This window comes from Protopterus annectens, chromosome 3.part0, assembly GCF_019279795.1.
Source record: "Protopterus annectens isolate FY-2018-M chromosome 3.part0, PAN1.0, whole genome shotgun sequence".
Classification (NCBI taxonomy): Eukaryota; Metazoa; Chordata; order Ceratodontiformes; family Protopteridae; genus Protopterus; species Protopterus annectens.
This window is the reverse complement of record NC_056731.1, coordinates 386,921,967-386,940,822: the sequence shown is the minus strand read 5'-3', so window position 1 is coordinate 386,940,822 and position 18,856 is coordinate 386,921,967. Positions and strand designations below refer to the sequence as shown.

General features: G+C 40.2%; 1 protein-coding gene across 2 annotated transcripts in view; it reads left to right on the top strand.

Annotated features, from left to right (window-relative positions):
* Positions 1–18,856, top strand: part of STARD3NL (STARD3 N-terminal like) — a 695,992-nt gene that overhangs the window by 174,392 nt on the left and 502,744 nt on the right. The gene's annotated exons all lie outside the window — the stretch shown is intronic.

Sequence of the window (18,856 nt, the reverse complement as noted above, 5' to 3'; positions counted from 1 at the left end):
TTGTGAGGAACCTCCTCCTTAGAATTAGTAAATCCTAAGAGTGAGCAGTCATGGGGGATTGTATGAAGTAGAGAACAGGGTATCCCAATGTAGGACCATCATGAAATCAGCAGAGGGCTTTTTTAGATGGCCTATACAGCACCCTGCCCAGTTCCTCCACCTGCATTACCTGTACACATGCCTTTGGACTATGGTTATGGAACTCTAACAGTTTGTAGGTAGTTTTTTGGCTAAAACCCCTCTCCTCCCCTCCCAGGATAGGAGAGTTTACAGAATGCCAGTCCTTTCATTCTCCTAATGGCACTGCAAACAAGGAGCAAACTAACTAAATCAGAATCAGCTGGCTCACAATCAGGACTCTATCCCTTTATGCCCATATTTCCCAGTCCTGTCTTTGTCAAAGCTCTTGCATGTCTGAACTGCATATTTTTAACTGGATAGTGGCTGAAAATGGTTTCTATGGTCCATCCATCTCTTTGCTGAAAATAAACAAACAAACAAAATTAAATTAATAAACAGAAAGTAGACAAATGACGAGGGGTTATATTGGGTGTGGATACTTCTAGTTTATTTAAAGGATTACAAGATTAGCAGTATTAACTCTTTCATATAAAAGGTAGGACAATAAAATGTATATTGTGGTTTGTTTCAGTATGTCCATCTTAAACATTTTATTTATTTCTTAAATATTTTGTATTCTGAAATATTTTATAAAGCTATCTGGAAGCAATTCTGGTTTCTAATTGTAAACTGTAATTAGGTATTCTTTGTGATAGATACATGCCTGTCATTTAGGGCAGAGGACTAAAGCTCTGACTTGTACATGAGCTGCTTCATGTGCAGGGTTTGAATCTTTTCACCTTCATTTATACACTGTTACCTATAGCAAATAACTTATCCAGACAGTGCTTTGGGGCAGCTGGAAATTGGGCTGTTTACCTTAATGATCTTCTGAGCTGCATGCCTAGTAACTAACTATGACTTTTGAACTATATGTGAACTCCTAGTATATTCAGAAATATAGTAAAAGGACAGGCTATGAGATTGTCAAGACTTCTTTTTCTTTTGACTTTTCCCAGTTGGGGGTCGCCACAGCAGATCACCATCCGCTCATGGTTGGCAGTGGAGTTTTACGGGTGTCGAGTTGACAGCCCTGCACCCAACCTTCCACAGAAGGCACACACATGTACGCACTCACGCCTAGGGCCAATTTAGTGTGTCTAATCCACCTACAGACTGAATAATATAAATTATAGGTTCACCACTGATACTGAACAGATGAAGGTAGAACTCTCAGAGAGGTTATAATAAGAATGAGATAGAGAAAGGGACTTTGGATATGATCACTCTGTGCTCTGGTAGAACTAAACCTTATTTCTCAACTACTTACCTTTAAGAACAAAAAATCTCTTGAAAGGCTTTTTTGCTATCATATTTATAAGAGTCAAATAGATTGACCCGTATAGGCACCTTTCCATGTGGCAGATGTAATTTCTGTCATTTTATAGACAGTGACAGCACCTTTATCCATCCTGGGACTGGCAAAAAACATTATTTTAGAGTTGAAGTGAACTGTACTTCAAAGACTCTCATTTACCTTGCTTATTGTGTATTATGTCTAAAATTGTATACAAGTTAAACTAATTGTCCTCTTTTAGAATGTTAGGAACCATATTAGGGACATAAGACAAGCAATGAAAATAATTCTTTAGCCAAACATGCTATGGAGATGGGAGAAGGTCATATCTTTAAGTTTAAGGCTGTTGAATTGATCAGATATGATGGGAGATTAGGGGATATATGTATTAGGACAGAAAGCAGGGAACTATATTGGATTTTACACCTGCAGACTGATAAAATCTATGGTTTGAATCATAAAGGCTCTTTAAGACCTGTTTTTAAGTGATTTTTATATTGTCTAAGAAATGTTGCGTGTTTTTTTTTTAGTTTGTTTTTATTGGCTGCTTTGAACTTATTGGATTGTATATTAAATGTATGTTTTTATTTTTGTATGGTCTGGCGAAGCAGAGCACATCTGTGAAAGTGCTTACCATTTGTTATTGTTCATTACATTTCTGCATTTTTACAGCATTTCATTTTATTTCACTTTATTACTGTTTTTGATTAGATGCTGTTTGCTGCTCAATCATTGCATTGTTATTATATGTATACTTTGTTACAAAGTGCTTTTCATCAGGGTCTAGTATTTTTCTACATTGCTGTGTTATGGCATGGTGGCTCATATAAATGCATAGCAAAAATAAGCTGGCAAAATAAAGTGTGTCTTCATAGCTGTGTCCCATGCCTTAGTTCTTACTGGGAGTTCCTGTTCCCTGATAACTGACCTGTACACAACTAGTTGTTCCTCAGTGAGTTATACTGCTTGACCAGTTTTAAGGCGCTTAGTTATTACTTTACCATTTTACACCTGACGTCCAGTAAGGATCCCTTTACTGGGATATTGAGTTTGAGCTCTTCAGACCCCTAGTATCCCAAATGCTCGTTCCTTCCATTTTCTGTGATGCCAAGCTATATGATAACGGTATGTGTGTCTATATGTGCATGTGCATTTGTGTGTGTATGTGTGTGTGTGTGTGTGTGTGTGTGTGTGTGTGTGTGTGTGTGTGTGTGTGTGTGTGTGAGTGTGTGAAAGCACATACCACAGATCATCTACAAGTGAAAGTACAGACACCAGTCAGTGCCCCATCAGCTTATCATCCATTTTATTTTTTGAATTTGAGACGTTGAAGCTAGGAAATCAAAATTGCTTGTACTAGGATATAACAAATTTATTTACAACATGCACACTGCTGTTCTTTTTATGTTGCACAGTCATAATTCATTTAGCCAATATACTAGGATTTGTCAAATACTGTTCAGCTTTTTAAATCATTGCTCCATTACAGATGAAGAAATTAGAGCTGGTATTGCTTAGCATACCTGTGTGGAGGAGAGAAGACTGCATTAAACAGTACTGGGCCTAACACTGACCCCTGCAGGACAACAGCGCTCACAGGTCTTGTCTTTTTAATGGGAATAAAAGTTTAGACTACACAGCTCCCATGTCATTCCTGGTCTGAGGAAGCCCAACAGGGTGAAAGTGCTAACCTAACTCTGCACAATAAATCTTTCTTCATTTTAAACTTCGTCTATTGGATTTATTGGAATTTACTACTTGGAACTGTTTTCATTTGAGAACTTTATTTACATCCACAGCCTTGGAGTGTCTCTGAGCTTTCTGTTTAATTTATCTGAATATCACAAAATAATTATGACAAAAATATTTTGTATCAGTGCAACAAAGCATAAATGACTCCACAATAATAGCTTCTACAGAAATGTCATACTTTCCAATATTATAAATGCAGATACACATATAGTAACAGCACCTATTAGTTCATAAGAGTAAGAAATATAATTTACAAAGTGGTTTCAGACATCATAAACTTTCATACAGCATTATTTTTGTAAAAGATCAGAGTATAGAGTGGCTATTCTTAAGATAAATTTAACATGAATTATAAAATTTATATTATGCAACATGTAACTTTTACACTGTAAAATGTGGTAAAATAAGCAAGTTGAACTTAAGCACTTCTAACAAAAAAGATTATCCAGATACTCTTTAGTGTTGTAATAACAAACTACACCATGGTTAAATTCCTTAACAGTGCCAACTTAAAACCTTTGCAGTCTGTCTACAAGTGACTTGTAGGGAGCATTTTGCTGACAACTTTCATTTTCTAATATCTTGTGAAGGGGCACTGAGATTCTTAGCAACATTTTATGTTATTGCAATTTTAAACCTTATTTATCATTTATTCTTAGTGTCTGACTTGTTTTCATTGCCTTGTAATTTGTCATAAGCATATCAGCAAAAATGAAGCTGAAAAATAAAATAGGCCCACAGTCATCTATTTCTACCAAAGGCAACAAGAGTCTGGATCATGAATTTGCCTGCTGACTGCCAGACAGGAAATAACGGTAAGGCTGTGGCCTGTATCTAACAGGAAGTATTGCCTAAGAAGACAATGCCTTCTAGGCCAGATAGACTCTATATAATGCACATATGGCTAACTGACATCTTTCTTTGACAGCTGTGCTAGACTGCCATTTTTTTATTCTAGTGAAATAATTACGGTAATCTACAAAATGTTAGCTGTGTCTGGAAAAAACACATCTGTGCAGTAAATAGGTACATAAGGTAATAGGGCATGTAAGTGCATGAGTTGCTACAGATCTATCCCTGTTACTTATATCTCACTGTCCAGCCATATGTTAATTACATACAAATATAGAAATCTATGGCAAGACACTATGCCAAAGATCAGGTTGTGATTGCAGATCAAACCCTTGAGATAAACCAGAAATGTTATAGATAACATTTCTCATCTGAGTGTTTGTGGGAGGCCTTTCTTTCAGGATTCATTTGACCTGAGATTGTGTGATGCACTGTCCCTGACAAACTAAGTTCTTTCTGTGCTATCTTTGTCATATCTTTTAAACAATCTCTTGCCATACAACTTGCATCGATTTTACAGCTAGTTCACATAAGTTACTGTAAGTCTAAGATTTTATTCATGCCATATGCCAGATATTTTGCTACAGGGCAGTCCACGGTCTAATAGAAATGGCATAATGTTTCTAGTTTATTGGAGGTGTACTTTAAGATGTCCAGCCAGCACTTGGTGGCTAACCTTACCTTGCTATTAGAATTACCCATTCTTCTGACCACTTTCTGCTACAGTGTGGTGCATACCCTGGCTGGGCTTTCTTCCCTGAGTCCCTGGGCAAATGAAGTGCACCTCTCCCAAATGACAATCAAGCAGTTTGATTAGACCAATACCCAGAACACACCATAGGTAGGACTTTTTCTAACAACTGAGAGTTGAATGGTAACTCTAGTATATTAGTTTATGACAGTTGAGATGTACAATGAATTAGGTAAGGGTGAGAGGTGAGGGGGTCTGTGAGGCCTAGAGGCTATACCAGACTAGGAGTTGTACAGGGTTGTAAGGAAGTAGGCCCAAACTCTGATCAGACCAGCTGTATTTTGGTATAGCCCTGGTAATCATGACCTGCTAGGATGGAGCAACAACTCAGGCTAGAAGAGGTTGGATTCCAGTTGGTGTTGAGTATTTGAGGTCTAGACATTAGAAGAGGACAGTTAGTCAATAACAAATCTGTGAGCAGGCTTCTGGGGTAAAACAAGGGTCTGGGGATTGTAAAAAGCAGAATCTGTGCACAAGGATGGCTCTGGTCTTGAATGAGAAGATGACAGTTACTTAGTTGGCCCACAGAGTCCACTGGGAGGGCTGAGGTTATGACTATGAACCACGTTCCTGTGTCTGATGCTATACTAGGTCACATAATAAACAGAAACTTAAACACAACTGTGTGTTTTTTTTTCTCCAACACAACTCTTGACCAAGGAGAGAAAGGTTACAAGATACTTCTTATTCATACCTAGAAGGTTGTAGAGCCAGAAGTCAGGTGTGATCACTGCCAAATGATAAGCTTTTAACAATAAGGCAATCCTTGTTTGTTTGTACATGGAAGGTCACTGGGGCAAGAGTAAAGTATTGACCATGTAAGTTGCTGACAAACTCTGATCATTGACTGTAATTGTTCCTCGTAAACCTTCTCCTGTGGTACTGAGACAGGACTGCTCCCAAAACATTTGATAAAGGCTCTCTTGTACATTAAACTGTAGCCTAATGTGGGCAAGATGTCCAATGGCATGAATGACTTTCTGCTGGTATTTTGGAAGTGTATATTGTACAACTAAAAGTAATCACATCATATCATTGCGAGGATCTGCCCACAACAATTACTCTCTCCTCAGCTGTCTGGCTTTGTTTTAATATTTTTATTTGGCGATACTGCACTGGCATCTCTAGCACCCTTCCATGAGCTGCTTAGATTAGACTTGATCTCCCTTGTCTCTTTGCAGTGTAAGTGTAATTAAACAAAAATGACAATAATAGCAGTAATCATGATGTTTTTGTCAGTTATCCTATTCATCTGGAAAAAAAAAGATTTAGTTAAAATTTGGAGGAATTTAAATATTCGGATGTTGGTGGTAACAAAGTTATGCCTCAGCATTGTTTGTTGGTTCCTTAGGAAAAGTAATTACCTTGAAGAAGCACATCCCTAATTTCAAGATATCTGGCCCATCTCAAGACACCTTTATAAACATGATCTGCTGCTTAAGTTGCCCAGATATACAGAATATTCCTCTACCAGCTGCCAACATTCTGTATGCCGAGGGATACGTATGGTAGATTTCTATTTCCTAGCTTCAATTTTTTGTATTGTTGACATCACCCTTGACAATAAATGTGTACCACCTGTACTAGCCTACTTTCTAATCTCCAGACCATGAAAAATTGTGTACAGTAATAACTTAAAATTTCCCCCCTCATGTTTTTTCCTTACCTCTCCAGAACTTTTCTAGCCCTGTACAGTCCATAACGATGTGTAACCAGACTCGAGCCCCAATTCCTTGACATTCCTAGCAGTGTAGGATAGTTGTAAGAACATTTTTCCAAGCAAACATCTGTCAAATGGGTGATGATATAGCTCACATGAGACTATTCGATGTAAATGGTCTTTCTCTAAAGAAGTCTGTCTTACTTGCTGAAAAATATCTTCCAGGTATAGGCCTCTTGAAATCTGGTAAAATCTAAAAATGAGTATCATTCAGCACCAACGCTTTTGGTATTTTCACTACAAGCACTATTAAAAGAGGTTCATGCGTGGTTTTCTAAGCCTGTCTATTTTGCATGACAAAAAAACAGTATCAGGCTAAGAGTCAATGGATTGTTTGAAGCATTGAGATGTAATCTTTCTTCTTTCCCAGGAATCTGGGCCATTATCCACAGGTCCTATCTCACCTTTGCTTCAAACAATGCTGATGACCAGAGGTAACATTCACTGTTTGTTCATGGGATAAGTCAAGAATGATAGTGACCAAATCTTCATTTGCTTCCATGTTTGTTCACTATGTAATAGTTTTGTGTCTTGCAGTTACTGCCTGTCATCTGTTATTTCAATAAAGTATACAACTTTTGTTTGGCCAAACTTTACGTATTAACTGTGACTCATAAATACATGCTGTAACATAGATGCAGCTGACACAGAACTCATTATATCCTGGTAACTACTTCAGGTGTTTCTTTAGTTGTAACCTACGTATGTCTCTAGGTATCTAATGTAACATGTTCATATTTGCTCTAATAATTACAAAACCATGCTACAAAAAAGCTATTGAAATATTTCATTTTAAAGATTACATGATTGTCAATATAGCTGCACTGATATTTCACCTTCGTCTAGTGCTACTAAAGAAATGTTAAATGCAGTTCATATACTATTTATTTATATTGTCGTCATTTTTATATATTTTTCTAATTATTTCAAAAACCAAGTGACGCAGACACAACTGCAGAGCTTTGTCCAAATATGGACAAACAAAATGCTGCTAAAAGTAGGTGCGTAACTTGAATGGGTGTTAAGATATTGTAAGTTGCTTACAATATTAATTATTTACTGTGTTTATTATGACTTGTAAAATCCATTTTAAGACCCAAAATTTTATGAGTACTACAACTGTGAAGATGTGTTTGCGCTGAATAGTTTGCCATTTACATTTCATTAATAACCCTTATGGCTCCAGCAAAATGAACATTTATTTGAAATGTGAGAACATAACTTGATTTTATCAAAAAGCTCAGAGTGCAAACCTCTGTAGTTCCTTTGGAGTGATTGGTATCTGCTTCCAATGCAGGTCTGCTGATAAATTAGAAAAGGAAGACAGCGATGTACTGCTTGTTCATGTCCCAAACAATAACTTCTGGTGAGGCCATTAAGATAAATGAAAAAGGCAGAAATAATATTATTATTTAATCCAGATTACTTCTATAGCTTTGCTCATAGATAGTCACTATGTATGTGAGGGGAGGGTAAGTGGAAGTGGTCACTTTTCACTTACAGTAGCCTCCAAATTCCTCTAACAGATCCAAGGGGTTTCCTAGCCAAGGAAATATCCTTGGATATAACAAGAGGGATACAGCTGATAATGGTTAGCAGGTATCTAAGATAAATGGAACATGACAGGTATGGTCAAAGTCATATTTCTCAATAGCCACAGAAAATATAGGAGGAAGGACATTCCCTATTAGAAGAAGGAAAATATTACTAAAGGCACAGAGCAGACTTCTGAACTCTCCCTTTTTTGGAGGAATGTTCTTATTTTCAGGCATGATTTACCCCTGTATAGGATAACCCTATTTCTGGAGGAATGTTCCCATTTTTCAGGCATGATTTACCCCTGAATTGGATATCTCTATTTTTGGAGGTATGTCTATTTTTCGGGTTTTGTTTCTCCTTTGTACAGTTTTCTGAATTCCCCATCTTCTCATGACTTTTTTTAAGCTGTCTAGTATTCAGAAAAGCACACTAAATGACCAATATTCTAGTGGCAACAATAATAAGAAAGAGGACACACATCTTATATGTCCCTTTTCAGAGGTAAAAATAAATTAGCTTCTGTAGTAGAATTTTGCAGAACAGTTCATTAAAAGCCTACAGAATTGACACTGTCTCTGATAATTTGCTTACATTTTTCCATCATTTTTGTATCTCTCTGTTTCTTAAACATATGTTCTTAGTAGTACCCTGGATTCCTTGTGAAAGCAGGAAGACTTGTTTGCTATTCAGTGTTTGAATTTTATGTTAATGGGATATCTACATTTTCAGTTTAATGTTGGGACTTTTCCTAGTTCTTATGTTCAGTGTGTGCAGGTTGAGAAGTATGATTCAGAGGGCGAATATTATCATGACAGGACTTAAGGAGACCAAGTTAAAAATTACAGGAACATACCACCTTAGTTTAAAACAGTGTAATAAAGTACTAGCAGACCATAAACTAGAAGGAGGGAAAAGGGGGTGCTAATACTTGTTCATAGGTCACTTAATTTTACAGACAAGGATGTTTAGATAAGCAGAAGTGGAAGGTGGATTTTATGGTCAGATATAATGGATTCACTTTGAATCATCGAATGTTCAGAACATCGACGTTCTGATCATCAAGACCAGAACATCGATGTTCAGAACATCAAAGGTTCAAATGAACCATAAAAACAAGAAAAAAATCACAAACACTATGTTATGCAGGGGGGCTTCACCCCCCTGCACCCCCATGTGGGGGAGCTGTGCCCCCCCACACACCCCTACTTTAATATTCCAACTCCGAGATCGCACTACAGTAGGGTAAGGGAAATCTCCCATTTACCGCTATATGCAGTAGCGCTAAATTGGAGGTTTCCCATACCCTACTTGCAATGCCAACACTCAGGTGGCACACACACACACACACACACACACACACACACACACACACACACACACACACACACACACAACATGCAGGGCACCTTGCTGCCCTGCATACACACCCAACATTCCACGGTCTCACTTACCTGGCACTTCCAGTTTAACCCTTCGATGTTCTGAACATCAATGTTCTGGTCTCGATGATTAGAACGTCGATGTTCTGAACATTCGATTATTTAAAGTGAACCCAATATAATATATAATCAAAAATGAGCTATAGGAAATTTTGCTACAAATAGGTATGACCCAACATTTGAACAAATGTTACTGGTATGCGAGCTGCTAATTAGCAATGTACAACATGTTACATTATTGAGTGACTTTAAATTTAGTTCCACAAGCTCCGCTGGAAAGATTGTATAATAAAGAGCAACCACATAAAAATGGACTGCACATACTTCATAGGTGCATAATGATGAGGAGATGGTGTGACAGTTGGAGATATATGCAAGCAGTTCAGTTAGTGGTCACTGTTGCAAGGGATCTGTCTAAACAAAGTAACAGGTTGGATCTTGTATTACTACCCCAGGAAATGCCGAGATTTAGAGATAAGGGAAAGATAAATCTCTGACCATGTTATGGTGGTAGGATGTGTTCACCTCACTCCCCCTAGAGTCTTCAAAGTTGCAGAGCAGAAGATGGACCTATTATAAGTTGGCGTAAGAGGAAGGTAAAGGTATACTTAGAGGATTAGATAAAGGAGGCGATACAACAAAAATTTTATCATGGGTGACAAACTGCATCCCAGATGGTGGGAAGACTGCAAAGCAAAGGGAAACAAAAGAGATTTCAAATATAGAAGAAGGCAAAGAGCAACAATTACAAGATGTCCAGAGAGTAATCCTTGTCAGTAGGAATAGTAGAAGTCAGGTGATGCATAGAGAAGTAATACTTAAGCAAGAACTAAATTATATACAAATGTCAAGGGCTGGTGGATGGGAAACAGAAAATTCACCCCAGGGATCACTCCAGTGGCTCTACTCAACAGATGCACTGGGAACTAAGGTCAGGTGGTACGATGCCAGGATAATTCTATGGGCTAGGCTTGTAAAGGCTCCAGGCCAGAGCCATTAGCCTAGTACACACCTATGAACCTATGAATCTATAATGGCACCAAAGTATATAATTTACTTCTCCATTATTGTTAGCTTCTATGTGTTCTTTAATTTCTTTAATCAACCAGACTTTCATCATGGAGGCACAGGCATGTTAATTCATATAAGGTGGTATTTGAATAAAACACAGAATTATTCCATATAGTAATTCATAAACAGAAAAACAAACAGCATTGTGGTCTTATAACGGACATGAAATTACTTTATTTTTTCTCTAGTTTGTTCCTTAAGTAATTAGGGAAATATTCTGTCTATTCTTAATTTTGTGCCAAGCATATATAAATAATGGGTAGAATGTGAAGAATCCGCTTCTGGAAAGTCCATGACCTCTTTAAGGTGCAATCTTTTGACTTAAATGTTCAACTTTTTGCAAAAGCTGAAATCCTTGGCTGTTGACGTTCACTTGTGCCTTTCTTGTATTTGTAGCTGAAAGGTCCTCTGGAATTTGACTTCCTCTCCCATTGCATTGTGATGTCTCAAGGTAATCCTTTGCCACTTTAGCTCAAAGCTCTGGAAACTAATACATGCTGGCTAATGTGAACATTTTCCTTTTATACCCCCTAACTTTCATGGAAAACATACCCTTTAAGTCTTTCTATCTTGCTTACATGTCATAGCTGGCTTCTATAATGAGACCTTGAACATCTGCCTTGGCTGCATTCTCAGAACATTCCAGATGATGTAAGATATGAGATTTTAAATTCTCCCTTGGATACAGATTGTTTGTCCCCTCTGCTGCATAAGTAATCAAAATCTGTGATGAAAGGGGTCAAGCTAATCTAGGGTAAGACTTTTCAGCCCTCCTTTTCCAAATTGTCCAAGGGATTTTCTTTCTTCTTATCCAACTTCAGCAAAAAACAGAATAGTTTCAACAAAATTTAGGTAAACAGACATTTTAAAGAAGTGGCAAGGAGGTTCCAAAATTGTCTCAGACCTCCCAACACTAAGGATACTCCAACAACTCTGAACAACTATTCAAGAGACCTTGTGACCCCCTCCTGCCCTGGTCTATGTTCTCTTCCAGAAAGTCTGAATATTTATTTTTCTCTTTGACAACAGACTGTTTCAGGTAGATGGGTGCTGAAAATTATTCATCGAGGTTAGAGATGGCAGTAGGATGAAATTCCTCATATACAGGGGGTGATTCCTCATCCTGCAGATCAGACGCTTTTGTTTCCGCTTGTTCTTCACATGCTTTCCCACGGAATAATAGTACCGGGTGGGGAAGGGGTTTTGTTTAAGGATGTTTCTAGTCACAAAGAAAGAAACTGCTTGAAGACCAGTTCTGGATCTTTCTTTCTTAAACCTGCTTGTGATAGGGCCCAAATTCAAAATGATGTCCCTTCACAACCTGTTACCTCTTCTTCCTCATTCAAGTTTCCTGGTAACACTAGACTGAAAAGATGCTTTATGTCACATTTCTGCTCATCCAGATGTCAGGCATTTGTTAAGGTTTTATGTGTCTGGATCACATTATCAGATCTCTGCCTTTCCCTTTGGACTATCCACAGCAGCAAGAGTGTTAACAAAATGCCTAGCTCCAGTTACAGCTCATTTCAGGCTACAGGTTATCCATATTTTTCCATATTTAGATAACTTGTTTATCTTGGCAGAGTCTTTTACAAAATGTCAGAATCTCTCTCTTGGATGAGAGATCTCTTGCACAAGTTGGGATTCCAAGAGAACATTGAACAGTCTTTCTTGACTCCCTCACACAGGATTGTGTTTCTGGGACATCTTCTAGACACGTCAATTCAAACAGCTTTTCTTCCACTGGAAAAAATAGATATTTATTTAGATCTGTTTCTAAGGTTTTTTATTCAGACTTCACTGTGTGTGTCTGTTAGTTCCCTGTGGGGAGAACCAGTAGTAATCCTGAAGAGGCAACAGGCGAAGGCTTCAAGTTTTGTAAGAATGTTGTGCCCTTCCCAGGAAAGGGCTAAATCACCCATTAAGAACCACTGTTGGTCCAAAAAGAAACAGAAAACTAAACATGTATCTGCTCCTCCTCACATTTTCTTAGATAGAAGTAGTTTGCTGGGTCTGGCTCAAGGCTTAATTAATAGATCCTTCTTCTGAAGCAGTTTCTGGTAAAAGAAAAAGGGATACCTCTTTTCCTTAAGAGACTCAGCATTCTGAATCTGGACAGGAAGATGAAGGGATAGATACAGGGTTTTCTCCTCAGATTTTTGATTCAGACTCATAGGAGGGCTCAGTTTCTGATTCGCCCTGTAGAGGTTTCTCTTTCTTTGAGATTATTTCCAGAATGTGCCAGTGTTTTCAGTGGGAGAACACTAGGGTTTATCAGTCCCTCAGAAAATACTATGAGCTGTTACAGAAGGAATTTCCAGAACTGTCACCCAGTCCTCCAGTTCTGTCAGCTTGGAGGATGTGCATGTTACTACAGATGTTCTTCATGTTTCACTGTTGCAGTCATTACATTTGAGTTATCCTGCTGGCAGGTTGCCCTCAGCCGGCCTGAATTCCAAAGTCTTGGGTCCTGCTTTGGTTGCTTTCGCCCCATGACATCAGGTCATCAGGGGTATAAAAGAAGCAGTCGATGCCATTTTCTTCAGTCTTTCTTGCCGCGTGGTGCCCGAAGCAGAAGCAGTTCGCAAGTGCTGGTCGGCCAACTCCTGAGATTTCCGTGTTCGAGTTTCAGATCCAAAGTCTTCAATAAAGCTACCCCGTTGGGGAAACTTTTTTCTTGCTCCAGACTGTTGTCAGACAAAGTAAATAATTGTATTTCTTGTAGAAAGCAAATACCTCATAAGGATTTTCATTCTTACTGTATTCCTTGCCTAGTCCCTGATCACAATGTTTCTGGTTGTCGGTTTTGTGCTAGATTTAACCAACGCACTATTAAGCATCGGTATGATTTTTCTTTAAACTATTTTGGACACTGGTTTAATTATCCAGAAATGTCAGATAGCCATCCGACTACCGGAGTTCACAAAAAACGCAAAGAAAAGGAGAGAGATAGACAACCAAGGCCCAAAACTGACAACGAAGCTTCTCCTAAGCCAGTCGCCGGTCCGCCAGTTCTCAGTAAGGTGCTTTCGCAGCCCCTGACACCCGCTACTTTAGAGTCGCAGGCCGCTACCGATTCCTACGTGGAGTCGGCCATGCCTCTAGAAACTCAAGGTATTGGAGCCTCTGATACTATTCCTTCATATGGGTCCGGAGCCGCTGAGCAGGCACCGGCTTCTGAGGGTGTATTCAGACCTAAACATCTTTATATTAAACCGACTTCAGCTTCAAAGGCAAAGACTAAAGCACCTTCTAAAGCAAAGAAACAAACTCAAGAGCCACGTGGACAGGCCTCTATGCCCAAAAAACAGATGCTCAAAATGGCCAAAGACTTGATTACCTTGATCAGGAGTTCCCATCCCCCTCCTGATAAGAGGCCTAGGCAAGAGACTGACTAAGAATCTTCAGATCAGGTTTCCATTTCTTCTGATTCCTCTTCTGATCAGGAATATTCTCTTCCCCCCTATGAGGATTCTGATGCTGAAGATTCTATACCTTCAGCTTCTCCTCCAGCGGACTATTCTTTTGGGGAAACCTTGCATACCATGAGGGAGCATTTCCACTGGGAGAGCCAAGATTTTTCAGAATCTAAAAAGAGGCTCAGGGATTTCCTTGTACTACCTCAACACAGGCCACTAGCCATTCCACCTTTGTTAGACATTGTAGATTATGTGTTTTTGGAGTCTAGTCTTACCCCTGACTCCTTACCTCCAGCTCCTGTTAAGCCTGACAGATATTACAGGGTTCCTGACTCATAAATTCCTTTTTAAAAACCCTGCTGCAGACCCAGAAACTATTTCTCAGGGTCCCAAAGGAGTTAAGGCTTCCACTGCAAAAAACCCTACCCCCTCTGACAGAGATTCTAGGGCACTGGATAGATGGGGAAAAAGGCTTACACATCTGCTACCTTGGCTATAAGGGCCTTAAACTGTCAGTTTCATATGCTCAAATATCAGCAACATGTCATGGCATTGCTTAAACAGAAAATGTTGTTAAACTCTGAATGGGCAGAAAACCAGGAAATGCATGATTTACTGCATGCAGCTGAACAAGTTGGAAAGCATACTTTGCAATGTGGTTTTGATTCTTTGGAGGCCTCCTGCAGGGCTGCAGTTACGGGCTCTGTAATTAGGAGGCATGCTTGGTTAAAGGAACAAAATCTGCCTGATCATGTCAAAGTTAAATTAGATGCACCTTTACAGCATTATACTTTGTTTGGTGTTAAGGCAGAAGAGGTGTTAAAGAAAATGAAGAACAAAGCTAAATCTACATTTATGGTAAGTACACAACTGTACCTTTTCCTGACAGTTGGCCAGCTGCCCCTAAAAAGCCAGATAGGATGTATAAAGTATCTCAGTCTTTTAGGTTTTTATACACTCTTCCCAAACCTGACCTAGCGGCTACTGCTGCTTAACATTAGTTAATTCCAATCCTACTCTTTCTGATAAGGATGGGAAGATTATTGTTAAGTATGGGACAAAAAGTGTATGCTTCTGCCACTTTGGCTTTCAAAATTTTGAATTTGCAGGCTCATATGTTAGTTTGTTCTGACTAATTGTGAAAGTGTGAGGAATGTTTTGTCTGCAGTTTTTTTCTTTGAAGAAAAATCTGCTTTAAATAATGTATTTTCTTCTATTCTACAAGAAATTATGGATTATTTGCAGTATGTGTATGACTCAGTTGATAGTTCTTCACATGTTCTTCATTACATGCTGTCCCAGGGAGTGATAGAGCCAGTTCCTCATGCCCAGGAAGGAAAGGTGTTTTACTCAAGAATGTTTTTCATGCCGAAGAAAGAAAATGCTTTGAGACCAGTTCTGTATCCTTCTTTTGTAAACCTGTTTGTGATAGTGCCCAAATTCAAAATGTCAGTTTCCAACCTGTTACCTCTTCTTCTTCTTTCATGTTTTCTGGTAACACTAGATTAAAAAATGCTTATTATCACATCCCCATTTCTCCAGACTTGAAGTGATTATTAAGGTTTTGTGCATCTGGACCACTAATAAAAATGTGAACATTTTCCTTTTATACCCCCTAACTTTCATGGAAAACATACCCTTTAAGAATTTCTTACATGTCATAGCTGGATGCATCAGACTATGCCTGGGGTGCACATCTGGATGACAGGTGCATTCAGGGCCACTTCAGCCCAAATCAAATTCATCTGCACATCAACCAAAAAGAGATGCTAGCTGTTCAGAATGCTCTTGACAGCTTTCATATCCCTACTGTCTCCGGGGCCTCTACTAATCAAAACCGACAACATCACAGTGATGTACATCAACAAGCAGGGGGGAACCCACTCTTACCCACTCTGCAGGCTAGCCATGACCATTTGAAACACGGCCTCAGCCATGCATATTCACCTGCAAGCTCAATTCCTGTCAGGCAAACAAAATTCTCTGGCAGACAACTTAACCAGAAATCTCCTAGACCCACACAAGTGGCAATTAAACCACAACACCTTCAGCCTTGTGACCCAGAAATGGAGTACCCCGAAGGTGGACCTATTTGTCTCACCCTACAACCACCAGCTCAGTAAATTCTACACCAGGGAACCTCACAGCAAGGCCTGGAAAGTGGATGCCATAGCCTTCCAGTGGGCAAACCTCTCAATCTATGCATTTCCCACTTTACCTCTTCTTACAAGAGTACTACTCAAGATAATGGAAGAAAGACCAAGGGCAATCGTGATTGCCCCAGACTGGCCACGCCAACACTGGTACCCACTACTGCACAGTCTGTCACCGTTGCCTCCATGGCACCTCCCCCAGATCCCAACTCTCCTGACCCAACAGGAGGGACAGTTCTTGCATCCGCAATTGCAGTCCGTGAACCTTGCAGCTTGGCTTATTCCTTGACTTCTCCTCCAGTGGCCAGCCTAAGCAAGCATGTACTGGATGTCATACGTGAAACTAGATGACCCAGTACTAGAAAATCTTATGCTGACAAGTGGAAAAAGTATGGTTCCTGGGTCCAGACTAAAGGAGCAGATCCAGCACAGCCCTGCTTACCTCTCATCTTGGATTACCTAGCATACCTACTCCACAGGGGCCTATCCTTCTCTTCCATCAAGATCCATGCCTGTGCCTTCTCTGCTCATTACAGCACTGAGCCACCTCTCTTCTCACACCCTGTCATCAAGCAGTTCCTGAGAGGGGCTAACAACTTAAGGCCACCAAGAAGAGCCCCTACCCCTGCTTGGGACCTTAACTTTGTGTTGAAAAAGCTCACGCTACCCCCCTTTGAGCCTGCTGCATCAGCAGAGTTAAAATTCCTCTTTTGGAAAACAGCATTGCTTCTGGCCATCACTTCAGCTAGAAGAGTGAGCTACAAGCACTTATGGTGAACCCTTCATCATTTTTCATGCTGACAGGGTCTCCCTCAGGACTAACCCAACTTTCATGCCTAAAGTGGTGTCCAGTGTAGTTCTCAACCAATCTATCCATTTGCCCACCTTTTTCCCTAATCCTCAAAATAAGTTGCAAGGTCCTGCACTCTTTAGATGTGCACAGACAGTTCAGATTCTACCTTGATAGGACTAAGCCCTTTAGGAAATCTGACCACTTACTAGTCAGCTTTGCACCGGAGCAGAGGGCAAGGCCATATCAAAACAAACCATCCCCAAATGGATAGCACACTGTATCCATTTCTGTTACAAACACCATGGGAAACCACCCCCTCAGGGGGTCAGAACACATTCCACTAGGGCGACTTCAGCCTATACAGCCTTTCTCAGAGGAGTCCCTACCAGGGACATTCTGGAACCTGCAACTTGGAGTTCTGTTCATACCTTCACCAAGCCACCTGCCTATCTTTTCCAAATCCAGGGTGAGCTTTGCAACAGCAGTCCTGCAGGGCATACTAGCCAGCCCCAACACTTCTTGACTGCCTCCATCCATTCTTCAGCTTTAGTAATCAACCCAAGTGTGATGACTGCAACAGTGAAACACAAAAAACATAGTACAGTTGTGTATACTTACCATAAATGTAGATGTTCGAGTGTATTCACAGTTGTGATCCTGGTTTCCCACCAGCCCCTTTGTCTCTCTCTCTCTCTCTCTCTCTCTCTGTCTTTCTCTCTCTCTCTCTCTCTCTGTCTCTCTCATGTCTCTTCCTCACTCCTTAAAGGGCTATTGGTATTTACTTTTTACTGGTGGTGTTTTTCCCCACCACTGACATTTGGGGCAAGAAAAACTGATGTAATGGCATTGGCTGCCTGTTTTTATACCACTGGTGACCCGAATACAGTCCTGAAGTGACAGCAACCGACATAGAAATACTAAGCCTCTGGTATTTGGGCCGACTGAGGGCTACCCCTGGCAGGATAACCCAAGTGTGATGACTGCAACAGTGAATACACTTGAACATTTAAATTTTTGGTAAGTGTACACAACTGTACTTTCTTTGCTTTAACCTTTGGACTCTGAGCTGCACCAAGAGTGTTCACAAACTGTTTAACTCCAGATGTTCTTCGTGTTTCACTGTTGCAGTCATCACTTGTGGGTTATCCCTGCTGGGTAGTCCTCAGCCGTCCTGAATACCAGAGTAAAGAGTGTCCCTGCTGTATCAGCTGCAGGTCGCCAGGCACTAATGTCAAGTCATCAGTGGTATAAAGCAAGAATCAGACTTTTTGGACTCAGACAATGAACAGCAGCCCTTACCACCTTTGAGGATTCTGATGCAGAGGACTCCATCCCATCTGCATCCCCCCTGAGGACCTATCATTTGGACAGACCTTACGCACCCTCAAGGAACACTTCCACTGGGAAGCTCAGGACTACCCCAGTCTAAGAAGAGGCTAAGAGAGTTTCTGGACCTTCCCCAGCATAAACCCTTAGCCATTCCTCCCATTTTGGATGCGGTAGAGGATGTCTTTATGGAGTCTAGCCTCACACCTGATGCCCTGCCTCCTGCACCTAGAAAGCCAGATAGGTACTGCAGAGTGCCAGATACCCACAAATACTTATTCAAAATCTGTTTCTGCTGTAGGATTTTTGAATAAGTATTTGGCACTCTGGAGTTGGGTTTTTGGAGGAACCCAGGGACCCAAAGGGGCTAGGGCCAGTTCCTCCAAAAACCCAATACCTTCTGACAAGGATAGCAGAGCCCTAGACAGATGGGGTAAAAAGTATACACCTCTGCTACCTTAGCTGTCAGAACTATTAAAGCAGAAGCTTTCCTTTTGCCAGACAGTTCAACCTCCAGAGAACTGGGAGAGCTCTTACACTCCAGCTCTGAAGTGGCAAAGCATTCCCTCCACTGTGGATACTATGCCCTAGAAGCCTCTAGCAGGGCTGCTGTTGGGGTCAGTC